The following is a 19,697-nucleotide window of genomic DNA, read 5'->3' on the forward strand; positions in this document are numbered from 1 at the left end:
CTCAAATGGAGGAAAAACTCAATCTAGTTGTCTCTACCTCTAATCCTTCTGATCAAGAAGAAACCCACGCACGTAAGAAGAGAAATATTCTTGCTGCTGAGTCAACAAATGTTGGTATGGACGAGGATGTTCCCATTTCAGATCCCTCTGTTTCCCCCAATGAAAAGGTGCCACCGATTATCCCAAGGGAAAAGCAGAGATGGTCATCACTCAGAACCATCATGGCTAATTCACAGATTCGTTACACGTCTGCTAAAAATTCAGACGAGAGAATACGTATTCAGCCCACCACGGTGGCTGACTATAGAAATCTTACAAAGGAACTGGACACTAGAGGAACCCAATATCACACATTTTCACTTGCCTCCGAAAAAAATCTGAAAGTAGTCTTACGTGGAGTCTCCGAGGATATTGACATAGATGAAGTACTTGCTGACCTTAACCTACAAGAACTACCCCCTATAAAGGTTACTAGAATGTTTAGATCAAATAAGACACCTATGCCTTTAGTTTTAGTAGAAATTCATAACATTTACAAAGACATTTATAATTTAAAATCAATATGTGGACTCAAAATCACCCCAGAACCATTGAGAAAGAAATCATCTTCTGGGCAGTGCCACCGATGCCAAAAATTTGGCCATGCCCAGAAGCTATGCAAAGCTCAGTTCAAATGCCTAAAATGTGGCGAGAATCACCCCACAAACACCTGCGCCAAGCCAAAATCCAAGCCAAAATCGGCTAAGTGCGCTAATTGTGGGGTTCCTCACCCTGCTGATTATAGAGGGTGTATATATCACCCCAAAAACAGATGGAATGATACAAGTCATCAATCTACCTCGTAATCTAGTGCGAGAGTTCCTGAAGCTCAGGCTACTCAGTTCTCCAAGAATGAATACATGACAACAGGTGCTCGCCCATCATTAACTGAGCCCCTTAAGAAAACGAATCTTCAACATCAAGTAAGAACATATGCTGATGTGGCCCGCTCCAATCAGATAGTACAAACCCAGAACCGGAATAATCCACACTCAAATCTATCAGCTGTTATCACCTCTTCTCTTGCAAACATGCTGCAGGATTTCAGCAACTCAAATCCATCCTTAAGTGTCACAAAAAGATTCCTACAGCAAGCCCAATCCATATTATCGGCACTCTCTGATGCATAGGAAAAAAATCGTCCCAAACTCTCTTAGGATTATCGGTTGGAATGCCAACGGTATAAAAATCAAACTGTTAGAAATCCAGGAATTTAATAATAGATACAACCCAGATATACTGCTAATTAATGAAACTCACCTGAGGCCTGCTGACACCCTGAAAATCAGAGGGTATCAGATTTACAGAAACGACAGGCTTGGGTATAGAGGTGGAGGTACAGCCACCCTTATCAAAAACTATATCAGTCATCACTCAATAACCAACCCTACTACCACCAACCTCGAAATCACAGGAATCAATGTTCTCACAAACTCAATTGGAAACCTCAATTTTTTTCTGCATACAACCCTCCATTAAAGACATTATTGACCTCAGATCTGGATGCCATCCTTGGAGTAAAAGGACCGGTCATCATTGCTGGAGACCTCAATGCAAAGCATCCTGCTTGGAACAGTAAATCTACCAACAAAAATGGTCGCATCCTTTCTAGCTACACAGGATTAAACCATGCTGTTGTGGCTGGACCTACCGAACCAACTCATCTCAGTACATCTGGCACTGCTGATATCCTGGATATAGCCATCCTGCAAGGCATTAATCTGCAGTACAGCCTTACATCACTAAACGAGCTGTCGTCGGTGTGCATATGCCGTCCCTCACATATGCACACCGGAAGATGTGGAATCTGCAATGACTAGCCTCACCCAACAGATTAAGTCCGCTGTACTGGTTGCATCCTACCAGAAACCTGTTCCCAAGCCTGATCGTTTGCAGAGGACATTATGGACCTGATCAGAGAAAAGAGCAGAGCTAGGAAGAGATTTCATAACACTCGCGCACCTCAGGATAAGACAGTGCTTAACAGATTGAATGGAGCAGTAAGAGATGCACTTAAAACACATAGAAACGAAGTTTGGGATAAAAAGTTAGCCTCTATCTCACCTATTGATCACTCTATCTGGGGCGTACTGAGAAATATCAAAAATAAAACTAGATCCCTCCCCCCCTATAATCTCAAACCAGGGCCTAGTCCACACAAATGCAGATAAGGCAGAAGCCATACTTAAAAATCTTGAGGATCAGTGCAAACCTTCTTATAACAACATTGATTTCAATCATCTGTACAAAATCCACAGACAGGTTAGGCATGCACTAAACCTCCCGGACACCAGTGCCGATCATATTGCACCCGCATCACCTGTTGAATTATATGATATTATTAAAAAACTTAAGAACAATAAAGCTCCTGGGCCAGACAGCATCTCAAACAGGGTGATCAAGCTGCTGCCTCGAAAAGCTATAGTGCATCTGACCAGTATAATAAATGCAATCTTAAGACTTCACTATTTTCCTTCCACCTGGAAAATGGCTGATGTGATACCTATACATAAGATAGGCAAAGACCCACACTTACCGCAGAATTATCGTCCAATCAGTCTCATCTCCAATCTGGGTAAGGTTGCAGAGAAGGTCATCCTCTCACGACTCCAAACCACAGTAAATGACCTAAACATCCTCCCTAAAGAACAGTTTGGATTTCGACAACACCATAGTACTACCCAGCAAATCCACAGAATTGTGGAATATATCACCACCAGCTACAACTGGCGCCAGTGCACAGGAGCGGTATTCCTAGACCTATCTAAAGCATTTGACAAAATCTGGCATTTTGGACTCCTGCACAACCGGTATCTCACTAAAAATGGTTCATCTAATCCGTTCATATCTTCAGAATAGATCAATGCCAGTTAAAATTAACTGTTCTACATCGTCCCAGCGCCATATCTTTGCTGGAGTGCCGCAGGGATCTCTACTGGCTCCATTGCTGTTTTCTGTATACATGTCAGACATCCCACACAATCCGAAAACTTCCATTTTAGCACTGTATGCGGACGATACGGCAATACTAACCAGCTCTCTCAGACCCCACTTCGTTACCAGAAATCTTCAAGAAAATCTTCTAAAGCTGGAGGGTTGGTTCTCCAAGTGGAGATTGGAAGTCAACCCCCTGAAAAGCTCAGCGGTTCTCTTCTCAAAAAGGCCAATGTCTCCTGCAGGAGATGTATTACTATTCAATACTAAAATTCCCTGGCAGAAAGAAACAAATTACCTGGGTGTGATTCTCGACAAAAAGCTATCTTTCAACCAACATATCAAGTCTGCATGTGCAAAAGCATCTAAAGCCATAGCTCAGATCTACCCGCTAATTAATAGAAATAGCAAACTCAGCAACAGAATCAAATTGCAGCTATACCAGATGACGATTCGTCCTATAATCACCTCTGCCTCTCCAGCCTGGAGCCACACCTCTAATACTAGCATTATTAAGATACATCGAGTGCAGAACAAGTGCTTGAGAATGATTTTGAACGCCCCGTGGTATGTTAGAAACAGCCAACTCCAATGAGACACAAATATTCCCTATATTCTCTCTTATCTACAATCCTTAGCTTCCAAATTTTTTCTAAAGACGTCCACACATCCCAACGATTTGGTTCAACAAGCTGCAGCATACGAGCCAACGGACATATTTAAATATAGAAGACCAAAAACTATATTAGCCTCCTATAGCGATACATAATCTCCATGCCCATTCAGGGCGAGCAAACTGCTCGTAAATTTTACCCTCACTGTAACCACGACAGATAGCGGGGAATATGAAAAGCATTTTGCTTCACCTTTAAAGAATAAATGTCAATTGTCAATTGTCAGAAGCATCCAGGGATTGAAGAGGAAGAAGGAATCAATCGACCGTGAGATGCTGTGATTGATTCATTCAATGCAATACCCTTGGAGGGTAATGAGTAGCAATGCTGTAGCTAATGAAGCTCTAACTGAGGCTCGGCTATTGCTATTATCCTCCTGCCATGATCAGAGCTTTAATAATAGCTCAATAACCTTATCCCTACACTGCCCACTACAGATAACGGGGAATATGAAAAGCATTCTTGATTCGCCCCTTTAAGCCAGTCCTTATAAGGATAAGAAGCATCCAACAGAAGTATATGAGATTTTAAGAAAACTAAATAACAAAAAGGCTCCAGGTGCAGATGGAATAACAAATAAGGTACTCAAGTTACTTCCTCGCAAAGGGGTTATGCATCTAGTAGCCATCATTAATGCCATCCTCCGGCTAAATTATTTCCTACAACGATGGAAAATTGCCGACGTTTTCCTAATTCCCAAACCTGGGAAAAATACACAGTTTCCTGAAAATTACAGACCAATCAGCCTTCTTTCATGCATAGGTAAGATAGCCGAACGTGCTATTTTCACACGGCTTCAAGAGGCAACAGATATCAACCATATAATTCAAGATGAACAATTCGGCTTTAGGAAATATCACTCCACAACGCTACAAATTTACAGAGTTATCGAACATATAACCCAAGGGTATGAATGGCACCAACACACTGGCGCAGTTTTTCTAGACATCACTCAAGCATTTGATAGAGTATGGCATCATGGACTAATTTTTAAACTACACGAAGTTGGTATTCCATTGCCACTAGTGCTACTTATCAAATCATATCTACACAACAGAAAATTTAAAATAAAACTCAACGGTATCAGATCTACAGAGAGGAGAATCACCGCCGGAGTACCTCAAAGCTCTCTACTATCTCCCCTACTCTTCTCCATATACATGGCAGATCTCCCCAAACTGTCTCCAGCTATCACCGCTCTGTATGCCGACGATACAATCATTATAGCCAGATCCTTCCGTCCACACCTGGCCACAATCAAGCTGCAGAGAGCAGTCAATGAATTGGAGGATTGGTACACCAAGTGGCGTATCGCAATTAATCCAAACAAAAGCTCTGCAGTACTTTTCACCAGACGTAAAGCAGAACCGAATACAAGCATACAAATGTTTGGTAAAATCATCCCTTGGCGCAATTCTACCAAATATCTGGGAATTTATCTTGATAGACGTCTAAACTTCAAGTCACATATGGATAGTGTTGCCACTAAGGCAAGTCAGACTATAGCACAGCTATATCCACTTTTGAACAGGAACAGCTTCCTAAGCATAAGCAACAAAATCCTACTTTTCAAATCGGTAATCAGACCGCAACTAACTTATGCCTCTCCAACCTGGGGGTCACACGACTAAAAGCAACATCAACAGACTTCAGATAATACAGAACAAATGCCTAAGAATGGCATTTAATGCCCCATGGTTCATCAGAAACATCCAGTTACATCAAGAAGCCAATCTTCCAGATATTAAGACCTACATGACAAACATTGCAGAGAAATTCTTCACAATCACGGATAATCACCCAAATCAGCTAGTTCGACAGGCAGCGGACTACAAGCCCTCAGATCGTTTCAAACATAAAAAACCGAAATCCTCCATCGCAAGAGAAAGCTGATACAGCCTCAATGCTCACAATGAGCGGGTAAATTACCCACAATAATCTCATCACCCACAATCTAAAATCCAGATGAAGGGATAAAGAGTTCAAGGACTCAGTCCATCAACCAATTAAGTTCAAGTTCAAGAAGCATGTGTGGATTCATTCAATTCAATACCCTTGGAGGGTAATGGATGGCAATGTTGTAGCCAATGAAGTTCTAACTGAGGCTTGGCTATTGCTGTTACCCTCCTGCCATGATCAGAGCTTTAATAGCTCAATAACACCTTATACCTACACTGTCCTCTACAGATAGCGGGGAAGATAAAAAGCATTATTGCTTCGCCCCTTTAAGCCAGTCCTTATATAAGGACTATATAAGAAGCATGTGGTAAACACGGGTTTATATATTACTGTTACTAATACACAGACATACATACATATATGACCTGGGTAAAATAATGGAAACACTAAGATATTTAGGAACTGAATTTGTTTGTATTGGCTACATTGAATAACCTTGCGGTGGCAGCAATGAATGTTCATTAGTGATTTCACTAAGTGATAACTAATGTTAAAATCAAAAAATGGGAGATTTTTCTGACTTTGAAAGCGGACAGATCGTTGGTGCGCGTTTAGCTGGAGCATGACTGACAAAAATTTCCATATTATTAGATTTTTTAAGATTATGTTGGTATACACACATCACGGCAAGACAACATCATCGAAGAGAAACAGCGGACGAAAATCATATCAAAGAGATTCGTTCATCTGGTACAGCAATATCATAGTATTCTTTTTGATCACGTTATTACATTCATGGTAGAATTACTGCAAGTGATTATTTGGACATTTTAGGTAATCCAAAGATTTGATCCAAATCCAAGATTTGATTATATCCAAAGATTGTAGTTTGAAGAGCATGAAGGTGACCTTCAACATCTTCCCTCGCTGACCAGATCTGAACCTTATTGAATCACTCTGGTGAGTTTTGAGAGTTGAATAAGAAATAGATTTCCACCTCCAACCTTTTTATAAGAACTTCAAGATGTTCTGCAAGAAGAATGGTGCAAAATTTCACTATAAACTTCTGAACCTCATTTGAATCTATTCCAAGAAAAAGAATTCAGGCTGTTCTGAAGGTAAAAGGCGGTCTACCACTATATTAATAAAGAAATATGTATGTATAACCAGTATTTCCATATTTTATCCAGCCTCCTTACGTTATGGTGACTTAAATTTCGTTGACTACGTTATAATAGTGGATGGGAAATTATTATAAACGCCGAATCGTGCAGCAGAATGAGCAAGACATTTTTCCAGGTTTTATATAAACAGAAATGTTAATTAGCATATACAGTATAGCGTAGCCAAATAGGGGCCTATTCAGAACTATGACAGATAACGAAAAAAAAAAGTGGAAAGAAGTTAACTCCTGCTCAACGAAGTTGGACCTTTTGGTCCATCTCCACACGACAGTATGGAAGTAGGCCTAACTCATTCCAAAAAGGAAACAAAATTCAGCCCTGAAACTATCGTCCCATTTTTCTGATATCATTTCTCTCAAAAACGATGAAGAAAATCATCAAAATCATATATTTTCACTACTTGTAGGCTCATACTTAATTAGTTACCAATATGAAGTCTGTCGATCTTTATTCACATCATATCTCTCAGCTGTCGTCACCCACCTCTGGACACAAGGCATGGAAAGATCCGAAGAAATTCATTTCGTCCCTATAGAGTTTTCCAAAGCTTTTTATTTTATTTTTATGTTGTTCCCATACACGAGAGGTTGGTTGATCAACCTTAGTACCGTGTATGGGCAGTGGGTTGGGAGAGGAGTAATTTGTTTACATTTGATTTGAATGACTCTAAATTATGTTCCTTGGGAAACACAGCAGGGGCAGACTGTTCCACAGTGCAGCAGTTGCGGGGATGAAGGAGGAGGAAAGGAAACTTGTTCTTTGTTTCTAGGTGTACTATGAAGGAATGTTGAGCAGCAGCTGCACGTGTTCCAGCGAGCGTAGTTACTGAGTGGAGTAATTATTGAATTTCTTCTCTGATCTTTTACTGTATGACATAGTAGATGGTTTCTTCTTTTCACGTTTCTCCACCTATGTCACCTTACCCCAAGATGATGTACTTTTCTTCATCCTATAAACGAATATCTTTCTCTCAATGAACTCATCCTACTTATAGTTTTGCCGATGATAGTACACGCAATGTTTCTCTTCATTGCAGACGCGTAGTGCTCAAATAATTCAAGTTTGTAGATGTTACATAATCACTGTCTTAAGTACTGATTTCCTGATCGTTCTCAAGTGGAGCGATGACAACTTAGTGAATTTCATTTGTAAGAAAACACGATCCAGACTTACTAACTGAAAATATACAAAAACGTTATTATCATAATGTTTACAGAGAAAATGTTAACTTCACTTTCCTTTGATAATATTCCTATCTCCAGTCAACATAAGTTTTTCTTCTTTGGTTGAACTTCATATTTGTTCTCTATCCTGGCACATCATATTTCTCACCACTTCAGCTTCCAAAAAACTTGGTTTCCTCTTCCATTCAAGAAGCTTATTTTTACCTGACAATTTCTAACGCTATATAAATCGTTCTTTCTCGCAATTGTTCTCGAACAAAAAATCTCACCGAATTGTTTCATGTTATCTAGAAGGTGGAATGAATTTTGAATAGCAGATGTTCTTCCTGTCTTTCTCAAACATACAACAATGAATTTCTGCAGAAGTTCTTTTACTGTGCCTACTGTTCTTTGGATTTCTATTTAGCCTTTTCTTTATTTATCCAACCATCATTTCTTCTATTTCCTTTAAACATCCAAAACCCAGAGCAGCTGGTGAACATTAATGTAGAGTTCAGCTTCTTGAAACTTACCGAACCAACGTCTCATTGACTTCTTTCATCTCAGGTACATCTGTTCTTTGGAATGGCCTTCCTCACACCAGATTTCCCACCTTCAACTGTTCTGATTTCTTTTTTCTTCTTTATCCCTTTAGTTTAGATTTCTTTTTTCTTCTTTATCCCTTTAGCCGTTTAGCTACAACTCCGTTGTGTTATACGTTTAGCAACCTTTCATATGTGTGGGTGTGTGGGTGTGGTGTGTATAGATAGGGTAGGACTGTAAAATATAGAAGTAAACAAATTACGATTAGCCAAGAATTCGTAAACAAATATATTCTAAAATGAACTTCACTAAATTAATTGTAACCATATTTCTTAAATCCAGAACTTGAGACTTATTCCTACTCTTAGATCGTTGCTAGTCACGGGATAAATTGGGATAATTCTGAACATCATCCTTATAGAGATGAGGATTAAACACATTATAGAGATGAACATCTTCAGCTAAGATTGAAACACAGATTTTATTTTAAAAAACAGTCTAGTTTAGCTATGCGATGCATTCATACGATAAAAAAAATACAGAAGATAGGAAGAATAAAAAAATAAAATAGATAACGGTATACTGTGCATACCGTTATCTATTTTGCACCTAGTAACACTGAAGTCCTCAACACAAAGAAATTTAAACTCTCACAACTGCATCATCGCCTTTTGTTAGAACTTGCCATCCATTGCAGCAACTTAGTTGATATCATTGCAAAAAAACCCGTATTCTAACAAAGCATCAATGCTATTCTCTATCAGGAAAAGCAAAAATCGCTTCATATCTCCCTCAGCTACGACAATGCGCTTTATCTCTGAAAATAAAGTTGTTTCACATGACTGTGAAACGGACTGTAAATTTTCGAAGACAAAGTTCTCCAGAATCCCAAAGCTACTCAAATCTCCGATTGGATATAAACTTGAGAATATTCTTCGGAGTTTTCTGGAGAGAAAACTCCTTTCCTGGCACGAGGGATCTGTTGATTAATTGTCACAGCTTTCATTTGGCACCTGTGTTGTCTTCCATGATGGATTTGGGAGCAATTAGAATTCCTCTCCTTCCATCCAGTAGAACAGTGTCTTAGAGAAGAGCAATTACTGGTTGTTGATGCGCTTTTATTCACGAGGTAATTATAATGACTTGGAGGAAACTAAGAATAGCAATGAGCAAAGGATCGATCTATTATACACGAATCCCAATACGTCTCCCATAATTCCAGTGACACACTGGTAGACTCTTAATACGTCTAATACAATCGTACTTTGGTTATAGAAGTAAGAAATTTTATAAATAAATTTACCTCCTAAGGACAGAGAATTTTATGTAGACAGCTACATATTAGAATATATATAGAGCCCATAAAAGACATTGATGTTATATTAATTCCATAATGGAACAGAGATTATTGTAATTGCATGATAAGATTTTTCTGCAAAAGAGGTCGCATCAAATTTCTTTTTTTGCTGTTTATTCTGATTCTCCGTAACCCTTTAAAAGTGGTTTTGGTACCTTTTTGCCATTCACCAATCAAAGTAAACAGACTCTACTCGGAATACTTTTTCCTCGTGTAAAATATTACATTCACATAAGACACTGCACTACACAAGAATAATTTTGAATCTCGTTAATGTCTTAAGTAACTTTGCAGTTAATAAGAATGATATCTTTTTTATTGTAATGTAAATGCATTCCTTTTTTTACTTTTGTTGAAGTCATTTTACTTCTTTTTTCTTGGAAATAATATTTTCCCTTTTATTTAAATTCTTTGCATAATAAAAGAAGTACTTCTAAAATTCTAACAATGGCAAACCTTTAACATTTTCATATCAATTTAAAATTAAAAAAAAAAAACAGGGGAAATGTATGATGAAGAGTTACATTTTTGTCTTTAAGAATCATAAAAAAAGATTAAAATCGTTTTGAGTTTTTAGAAAGATTTTAAGTAAGATATAAATGTATATCTCAACACTTAACTAGTAAATGAAAAGTATATTCAACATTCGTTGCAAATACTTAACACGAGTATATCCCTGATATACTCGTGTTAAATATTTGCAACGAATAGCTATGTTTGAAAATGTGTCCTGTAACCTCGAGGATCCAATGTTGGCTACTCGTCTCGTATAGGAAAAGACGTTTGCATCCACAGCGCTAGGCCATCAGAAGAATGAGAGTTCCGAGTTCTATTGTAGCCGCTAACTAGCAGAACTTTTTCTGCTGGTTTTCTAATCCCTCTATAGTTTTGTTTAAACTATAGGGATTAAAAGTTTCCAAAAGCGAGTTAGGGTTAAAGGCCTCACCTATTCTCTTTGCGAAATAAAATGCATTATCATGTTCATTTATTTATTTTTATGTGAATATTTATAAGAATCAGTGTATTAATGATATCAAAGTAAGAAGCAGTACTAAATGTGAGTAGTCAAGGCGAAATTAGACATACCAGTGATAACTATTACACTAAAATAAACAAGTAAAAAACGATTAATGCTAGAAATGCTGTACATAGTGTAGACAGCAAGAATTACTATTTATGTTAAATCAATGTCCTCCCTTCTGATACGCGTTGAGGACATTTGAGTCCAAGGTAGTGATTTATGATTGATTATAATTTTCCAATTTTTCCCCTTAAGTGCAATCTAAGTGACGCTTACTACACTTCCGTGTAATACTTCTCGTAGAATAACCATTATCCAGGTGAATAATTACGTCTTCGAGTATACTAACAATGCTTTTGAAATTTATCGAATAACTCCCATTACTGGTTTTCTTACAGCATTGTATAGAACACTTCTATTGATAGGTTCTTTTCATTTCCCGATGATTTGAATTAATCCTCACCAAATAACAGTTCACGCTTGTATAGTTCTCAAATGAAGAACATGACATTTTAAAATAAAACTATTCAACAGATATCCTGACTCGTTACATACAAGTACATAATATAAATAAATCCCAGAAGCATCTGATGATCGATGCAGATAAAATGCTGATAATTTTTTATATCATACAACTTATTATATTCTTCCCATTTCGGAGAAAATTTGGTTTCTGGCTTTGCTTTCAAAATAGTAATATATATATTTAAGATAAGTAATAAAAGTTAGAAAGTATATTTACCAAACATTTTAAATTGTTTATAAAAAATAGCGACACCTTTCAAAATAGTAAAATTATTCTTAATAAACTAACAGAACCAAACTCTGTGTATATGATGGGGAAATCCTGAAGTTCTATGAACAACGTGTATCCTCACTTCACACCAATAAAGTATCACAACTTTGGGAAACGTAATGAGTATTATTAAGGGACCTGCACAGATACTATTTTAGAAGACGTAAAAAAAAACCAAGGAACAGACAGAATCCAGAGGAAGTTTTTGTTTGGATTTATAGCCGATGCAACTAAGGCTATGAGCCCAGTGTATTAAGCCTATTGATTGTTCTTCTAGTGGATTTTCCGGATGAAAATCCTGAGTTTCCTGGGAAAAAATCCCTTCACTTTCGTATGAAACCGGTTTTCTCTTCTTTAGTTAAAAATTTCTGATAAAGGTTTTTCGTGATCTACAGGGTGTCCCAAAATTCACGCAAGATTTAAATTTAGCGCCATTTGTGCGGTAAAGTGTTGCCAACGAGAAAAAAAAAGACAGCGTGACAGCTGACAGTTCAGGGTTATTAAAAATGACCACACACAGCGAAAAAATTTCTTTGAATGGATTATGGAACAACAACAAGTGGATGGTTATTTTTCGAACGAAATCATCTTCAGCGATGAGGCTCATTTTCATCTTGATGGCTTCGTTAATCGACAAAATTGTCACATTTGGGGTTCAGAAAATCCACGAGTGATTGTTGAGAAACAAATGCATCCACAACGTGTCACTGTTTGGTGCGGATTTTGGACTGGAGGCATCATCGGTCCATTCTTCTTCGAAAATGCGGCTGGTAAGGCAATAACAGTTAATGGTGCTCGGTATCGCGACATGATAATCCAGTTTTTTGTGCCTAAATTGCAAGATATGGATGTGGACGACATGTGGTTTCAACTAGACGGTGCCACATGCCATACAGCGCGAGAAACAATTCAATTACTGCATGAGTCATTTCCTGGTCGTGTAATTTCCCGTTTTGGTGATCAGAATTGGCCGCCCATATCATGTGACTTAACGCTGTTGGGCTTTTTTTCTTTGGGGTTTTTGAAGTCTAAGGTTTATGCCAACAGGCCCACGACCACCCACGCCTCGAAGGAGGAAATTGAGCGCTGTATCAACGAAATTCAGCCACATTTATGCAAAACGGTCATGGAAAATTTCGACAAAAGAATGCGTATGTGCCAGCAAAGCCGTGGAGGCCATTTACCCAATATGCTATTCCATGCATAACCCTATACTGTATACTTTATGAATCAATAAGAAATTACAATTTTTAATTAAAAACCTGTGTTTTCTATCAAAATTACTTCTTGCGTCAATTTTGGGACACACTGTATATTGGATTAGAACCAAGGTTGGTCTTTCCAAACAAAGGACAAAGTCGATACTAACTGAGCTACCAAGACTTGAATTCAGTGGAAATCTTGTCTTCGTTTTGAGCACGGGATCTCAGATATCTAATTACTGATTTGATAAAAATTACTTTTGGAATATGTTGAAATTTGTTGTGAGTTAAATATTTGAACTGTGTTTATAATGCAGTCTAATTAATCCTTAGCACCAAATACTTACACGTTCGCATATTCACGCTTAGAATTCTTCTTTCATATTTTTCCTAGTTCAAATTACAGTATCAACAGAGGAATCTGTTTGGGGGTGGGGGGGTCCCTCAAGAAAGGCGATCTCGGAAGAGTCTGAGAACGTAAACTACGAGGCATCAGTGGTTAGCAGGATTTTGATAATCAAACAACTACTTGGAAACCCCCTCACTAAATAAGGCGGTCCTAGATTAAGATACAGCTTATGGCTGCTAAGGCAAAACAGGATGAAGCCTCAATAATTATAAAATATATCGGTCTCTGCCATGGTCAGATTATACCTGCTTATAAAGATGGTTGTGACAAGATTATCAGAACAAAACAGTAAATACTCATACAAAGAAGAACTTTACAATTATCATTTGTAAAGTTTACTTGGATTCGTGTTTCATTGGTTTCTGAAAGACCATTTATTGTTAGGAAGGATAGAAAGAAAAAACACCTTTCAGGGTTAAAAGCAGTCGTCTTTTCATCCACTCAGAGTAGGCTGACTTATCCTAGAACTAAAAGAAAGGAATAAAAAAGACATTCGTAAAGTCCAAGGGGGTTCTCACTTAAAGATGGATAGATGGATTATTTTTCTATTACATTTTACAAGGGGATGTATAAGAAGCATTTGTTTTATCATTTATTTTTTTGCATATCAAACTATAAGAGGATTCTGAAAAATAAAAATCCAAAGGAGATTTTTTCGATTTAAATAAACAATTCCTCTAATGGTCTCTATTCCCTGAAGGGAGTAAGTAGATGAAGCTCTTTCAACTGCAACTAGCTTTCGGGAACCAGTGTGTAACTGGCATCCAATCTTGGTGTCACATCGAATGTTGACTCGCCAGAGATTGACTATTTTGAATAATTGGCGCAGTAAAGATCCAAGGAAAAAAGTTCAGCGAGTTGGCAACTAAAATGGAATGTATACGGTTCTTCTTCTGGCAGTCTAGAATGAGAAACACTCAATAATTAAGAAAAATATTTTACTAATTATTATTGGCCCTGACAGGTTTGTGTATTAATTTGTCCTTAATTTGTTTTCAAACTCACGTTTTCTTAACGAGTGTTTGCTTGTTTTAATGGGAGATGGAATATTCTTTTTTAATTTCTAACCAAGCAAGCAAACTCACGTTAAGAAAAATTGCTGAGTAAATAAGTGATAAATGAAACTTGCTGTACTTAGAATGAATTATCTCTAATTACACAAGTTTAAAGATGCAGCTTCCAGTTCTTTTTTCTTTTCATTTACTTTCACATTCTGACTCTCATAAACGTCGATATTCTTTCGGTGGAATACTTTTTCTTTTCCTCTTGCATGACCAAACTGAAACCTTCTCACACTAATTCTTCGCAATAAATATAATTTTTATTCATGATGGAATATGATTAACATCTGCAAACTCATATTCGATTTGATCAATTAATTTCTTGATAAATAATCTGGCATCGAGACTATTTATCGAGCTACATTTGGGTGTTATTTGTTAGGATGTTTAGGAGGGGTGTAATGGCCAAAGAAATTAAGACGCCATGAGACCAGTGCATTTTGCTGTCAATTGTATGGGTTCTGGCTCATTTATCTGTCATAATGAGATAAAAATGAAAGTTTTCATATGGAAAATTCCTTCTACCCCTATATGAGATCGGTTAATTCACTTCTTCTGAATGAAAAACGTCCAGATAAAGGTTCTTCAGCCATCCCCAGACGCTATTTGAACATGGGTCTTTGCAAAGGGCATCGTCGCCACTAATTGGGCTTGGAGGCTCTGTCTTTCTCTCTCTCTCCGATCGTTCACTGTGGTGAATGGCTTCCTTTCTTCAGATTTCCTCATCGATGTGAGAGTACTCAAGGTACTCTCACATCGATAAATGATTCTCTTTAACTAACCTGAAATATTTTCATAGATTTTCTGATGAACACAGTCCATTCATTATCTTTTCGATAAACTTTCCGGTGCCCAAAAGATTCATACTTCAAAGCTTCTCATTTTCAATGTCTTAAACATCGACATTCTGAGGATAAACTTAACTCTATCAAAATACACTCCACTCAACATGAAGTTTCCTCTTGAGTTTACTAGTACCTCTAGTCTATTCTGGCATCATCCCTAAAAATTATTGATTCTATCCGGAATAAATTAATGCATGTAATACTCTGGTTTCTATAAATTAAGGAACGCGGAGAAAAATCACGATAACTTAAAAACGGCATCTTGAGTTTTTATGCATTTCAGTAAGAAGAAATATGATAAGAGATGTGAACGAAAGACACCCACAAAATGTAAAGAAATAATTTAATTCAGAAACAAATGGGTACATGAAGATCATAGTTAAAAAAGAACAGGTCAAAATTAGATTGCAAAATGCCTCAAAGGAATGTGTTCATCCCGCACAGCAACACAGCGCTCACAACAACGCTTCATACTGTTTGTTCGGAGTTCAGTTCACAACAAGAATCATAATACCTCCTGCAACGCTCTGCTAAGTCCTTCAAGGTATTGAGGAGCGGGTTGACAGCAGAAACACTCCTACCTAGAGCATCCTTAATCCTATTGAGCAAACCAGCTCAATAGGATTAAGGATGTAAGGATTCAGGAAGTTGAATCTTTCTGAGCACAGAAGGATTCAACTTCCTGAATCCTTCTATGCTCAGTCGCAGGTGAAGAGACCTGATTTCCAGTTCCTATGTACGACAGTCTCTTCATGAATATAATTGATCGACGAGCTTTGCTCGATGAAGGCTAGCAGTATCGTCTTGTGGAATAAACGTCTTGTCTATTCCACCCCCATATACGAACGAGAGGCCTAGGACCTGTACTTTAAGTCTCTGGATTCATGGTTTCGCTAGGAAGCACATATAGGTAAGTATGTCCACCCATCGAGATACCTCTCTAAACCATCACACTACCTCCACCATAAATGACCCTTTCATGGATATCAGAGAAATGCTAGCGTGCACCTGGTTCTCTTCATATTAGTGCACGTGTGGACTCGCTTTGTAAAGCAAATTGGGAAAACCCTGTAAACAATAGCTACTTCTCTATTGGTCTTGGGTTCTGTTGACGTGGAGCTTGCCCATTTCAAACGTTCTCTCTCCTGTAGCATGGGACGCAGACAATGCGAGTGAACCGATTGCACATCAACTTCCTGAATCCTTCTGTGCTCAGTCGAAGTTGATGCCAGTACTCCTGTAGCTGATGCCAGGTCAGATTCGGGGTAGCTGATATCGGTCACTCACTGAGGTTGCCGCCAGATGGCTTTATTCAGCGTATCTCCAAAATACTGCTTGTGGCCGTTGCAATGGGTTCCACAGTCTGTGAACCACGGAACGACAAACTTGCAGCCATCTGATCTGGCTACCTCCGCGCGCCTGTCTTTAGGTTTACCACCTAAATTCATTGGTTAAATGACATCTTGGTCCTTATCCAAGAATTTTGCTATTACAAAATGCCCTGTTCTAATTTCAGACACGAGATGCAAAGCCACTCTAAAACGCACGCTTTTATGCCATGGCTCATTTGCACATACTGCTCACAACACAACGCCACTCATTTGTATGCGATAATCAGACGTAGTGTCACTTTTTAAATAATGTACCTGATTTTAATATTTTCCCTTCCCTCCGAGTTATCGCGATATTTCTCTTTGTTCCTTAATTTATGGAACCCAGTGTCGATGTATCGCCTCTTTCAAATACAATCTCCAGTCAATTTATCTAGACATCCTGTTTCTGCCTTATGCCTCAAATAGCCATTTTCATAGCTGAAATGGCTGCAGTTTTTTCTGTGGATTAAAACACCAGCTGCTGCTGATCAACACTTGCGAGCTTGAAATATCGAACCCATTGCTCATCTTCCTCTTATATTATTTACGTCTGTTCTCTGTACCAATATTCGAACATACAATTGTCTTCATATTTCTTCCCTCGCACTACAACCATCAGATTCAACAATTTCTCTCTTATGACATAATTACTTGCTAACACTCGACCCCAGTCTACTATAGATTTTACTTTGCAATCTCTAGAGAGAGAGAGAGAGAGAGAGAGAGAGAGTGAGAGAGAGAGAGAGAGAGAGAGAGAGTGAGAGAGAGTTTGTATTTAGGTGATATTTATATTTGAAAAGCAGCTTATAATTCATAAACATCAGATGCATTTAAAAATTAAGTAAAATATAAAAATATAATTTTAAAGATGGCCAAAATTTCTAATATACTACGTTTGAGTTCGCTATCTGGTACTGAGAACCTAAAATTTCGTTGCTCGGTAGATATTTTCTTTCGGTTCGAAATATTTGAGTTCAACTCTGGATGCAAATGCCATCTCCCTGTATGTCTGAATAGTCCTCAGGAAATGCCGTTTGCATCCATAACACTAGACTTCCAGGACAATGACCGTTCTAAGCTCTCTTTCTAATTTCTCTGATAGCTTACTAGAATATAAATTCAATTCTCTTCCTGACTAGAAAAAATTATTTCTAAGCTTATCTTCGAACAGTTCCCAAGTTAATTACAAGCGAATAAGATATTTTTCTTCCAGAAAATCGGATTTTAATCCTACATAATGGGAACAATGGTGAGAATATGAGTGTAAGAGCGACAAAGTTATTGTGGTAATGACGGGAATGGGCATTATCGTAGAAATGTTGACGAGGAGAGAACGGTTTCGACTTTATGTTCGTCTTGTTCGGACCCATCAAACGTGTGCAAAGAAGTCTACATGTATAAGACGCTAGAGAAGAATAGAGATCTGCAAGTTGTCCAACTGTGCCATGCAGATTGCAGTCAAGAGTATACAGAAGTACGTGCAGGTAGATTAGCATGTCTACACACGAATGCTAGGAGTATCAGAAACAAAGAGGTAGAGTTTGTTGCCTTAGTCAATATGTTGCGACCTCAGATTGTAGGCATTAGTAGCTATCAGATTCAGACATACTAACTGGTGTCGAGAGTAGAGGGTACAGTATTTTTAGGAAGGATAGAGAGGATAGGAGAGGAGGGGACGTGCTGCTAATGATATCGGATGACTTGAATCCAGTTAGTGATGAGACCTATGATTGTAATACTAATAACAGTATTTCATGTAGCAGTGAGTTTGAAGCCATCTGGTCTGAGGTGGAATCCAACAAGATCAATTACATTGTGGGGGTGTTTGTTACAGACTTGGTGGATCGGTGCTAGTGATGAAGAAATGCATCGCTAAATAGAAAAGATGAACACGAAAATAGTGATCATATTGGGAGACTTTAATTCTTAGGTAGCAATAAAGTCGCATGAGAAGAACGAAACTGAATTTATTGAGTTGTTGCGAGACAACTTTCTGAAGCAGAATGTGACAGAAGGAATTCGAGGTAAAAGAGTGTTAGATTTGATTATATATTGTCAGAGCATGTTATAATTAAACACGCAACTATTCTGCCTGCGGTTGGTGACAGTGATCATGTGGTACTCGCTCGGGAAATGACTAAGTCTATGAATGTTCCATTCAGAAAAGGTTACATGCTGAACTACAAAACAGGAAATTATGACCAACTGAGGAGTGTACTGAGTTCAGTGGAATGGGATCGGTTACTGGATGAAAAGAATATCGACAGTGCATGGGAAGCATTCAAACAATACTTAAATGATGCGATATCAGAATATGTCCCGAGAGTTCGAAGAATAAATAGGGTAGGAGTCAAGTGGATGTGTAATATTATTAAGCAGGAGATTCGTAAAAAAAGAACGTTGTGGAAGGTATATCATGTGCATAAGGATGACGTCCGTTATGAAGGTTATAAGTAGCAAACTAGAATAGTTACAACTGTTGTACGGAAAACAAAGTTTGAGTATGACAAGTAACTGCCTCTGCGTGCTAAAGACAATTCACAATTATTCTATCGATATGCTGCAAGTAAACGAAAGAATGAAATTGAAAGAATAACTCTTCTAAATGCAGATGGTGTGAGGGTGACAGATGCAAAGAAGATTGTTCAACTAATAACTGCCCATTCTGCTAAAGGCTAATGTTGCATACACCAACCTGGTGTATGCAACATTGAGTTCACTGCGACCTCTTCTGAAGACACTAAGGTGTATGAAGAGGAGGTATTATAGCTGTTGCACAAACTGATTAACAATTGAGCAATAGGGACTAATGGGATATCAGCACGGGTGCTAAAAGTGTGTTCAGGTGAACCGACTGTTCCTTTGACCAGGCTATATAATTTGAGACAGAGAACATAGTAGATTACGCTGAAATGGAAAGAATGTATCGTAATCCCATTGCATAAGGATAACGCAAAGCTCGATGTATCCAACTATCGACCAATCAGTATCTTAGGAGTGGTGGTGAAGATTTTCGAAAAATTTGTTAGGGGTTCGCATTCCAAAATGGGTTGACAGTGAATCTCTCTTTGCAATTGGTTTACTAAGAAAACATCATGTTTCAGCAGCTTGCTCCCACTCTATAATAATTTTATCATTGATCTAGACAAGGGGAATGGATACACCATGACACTTTTGGATTTTGCTAAGGCTTTTGA

This window comes from Typopeltis vanoorti, chromosome 15, assembly GCF_054136105.1.
Source record: "Typopeltis vanoorti isolate ZY-2024b chromosome 15, IOZ_Tvanoo_1.0, whole genome shotgun sequence".
Classification (NCBI taxonomy): Eukaryota; Metazoa; Arthropoda; class Arachnida; order Uropygi; family Thelyphonidae; genus Typopeltis; species Typopeltis vanoorti.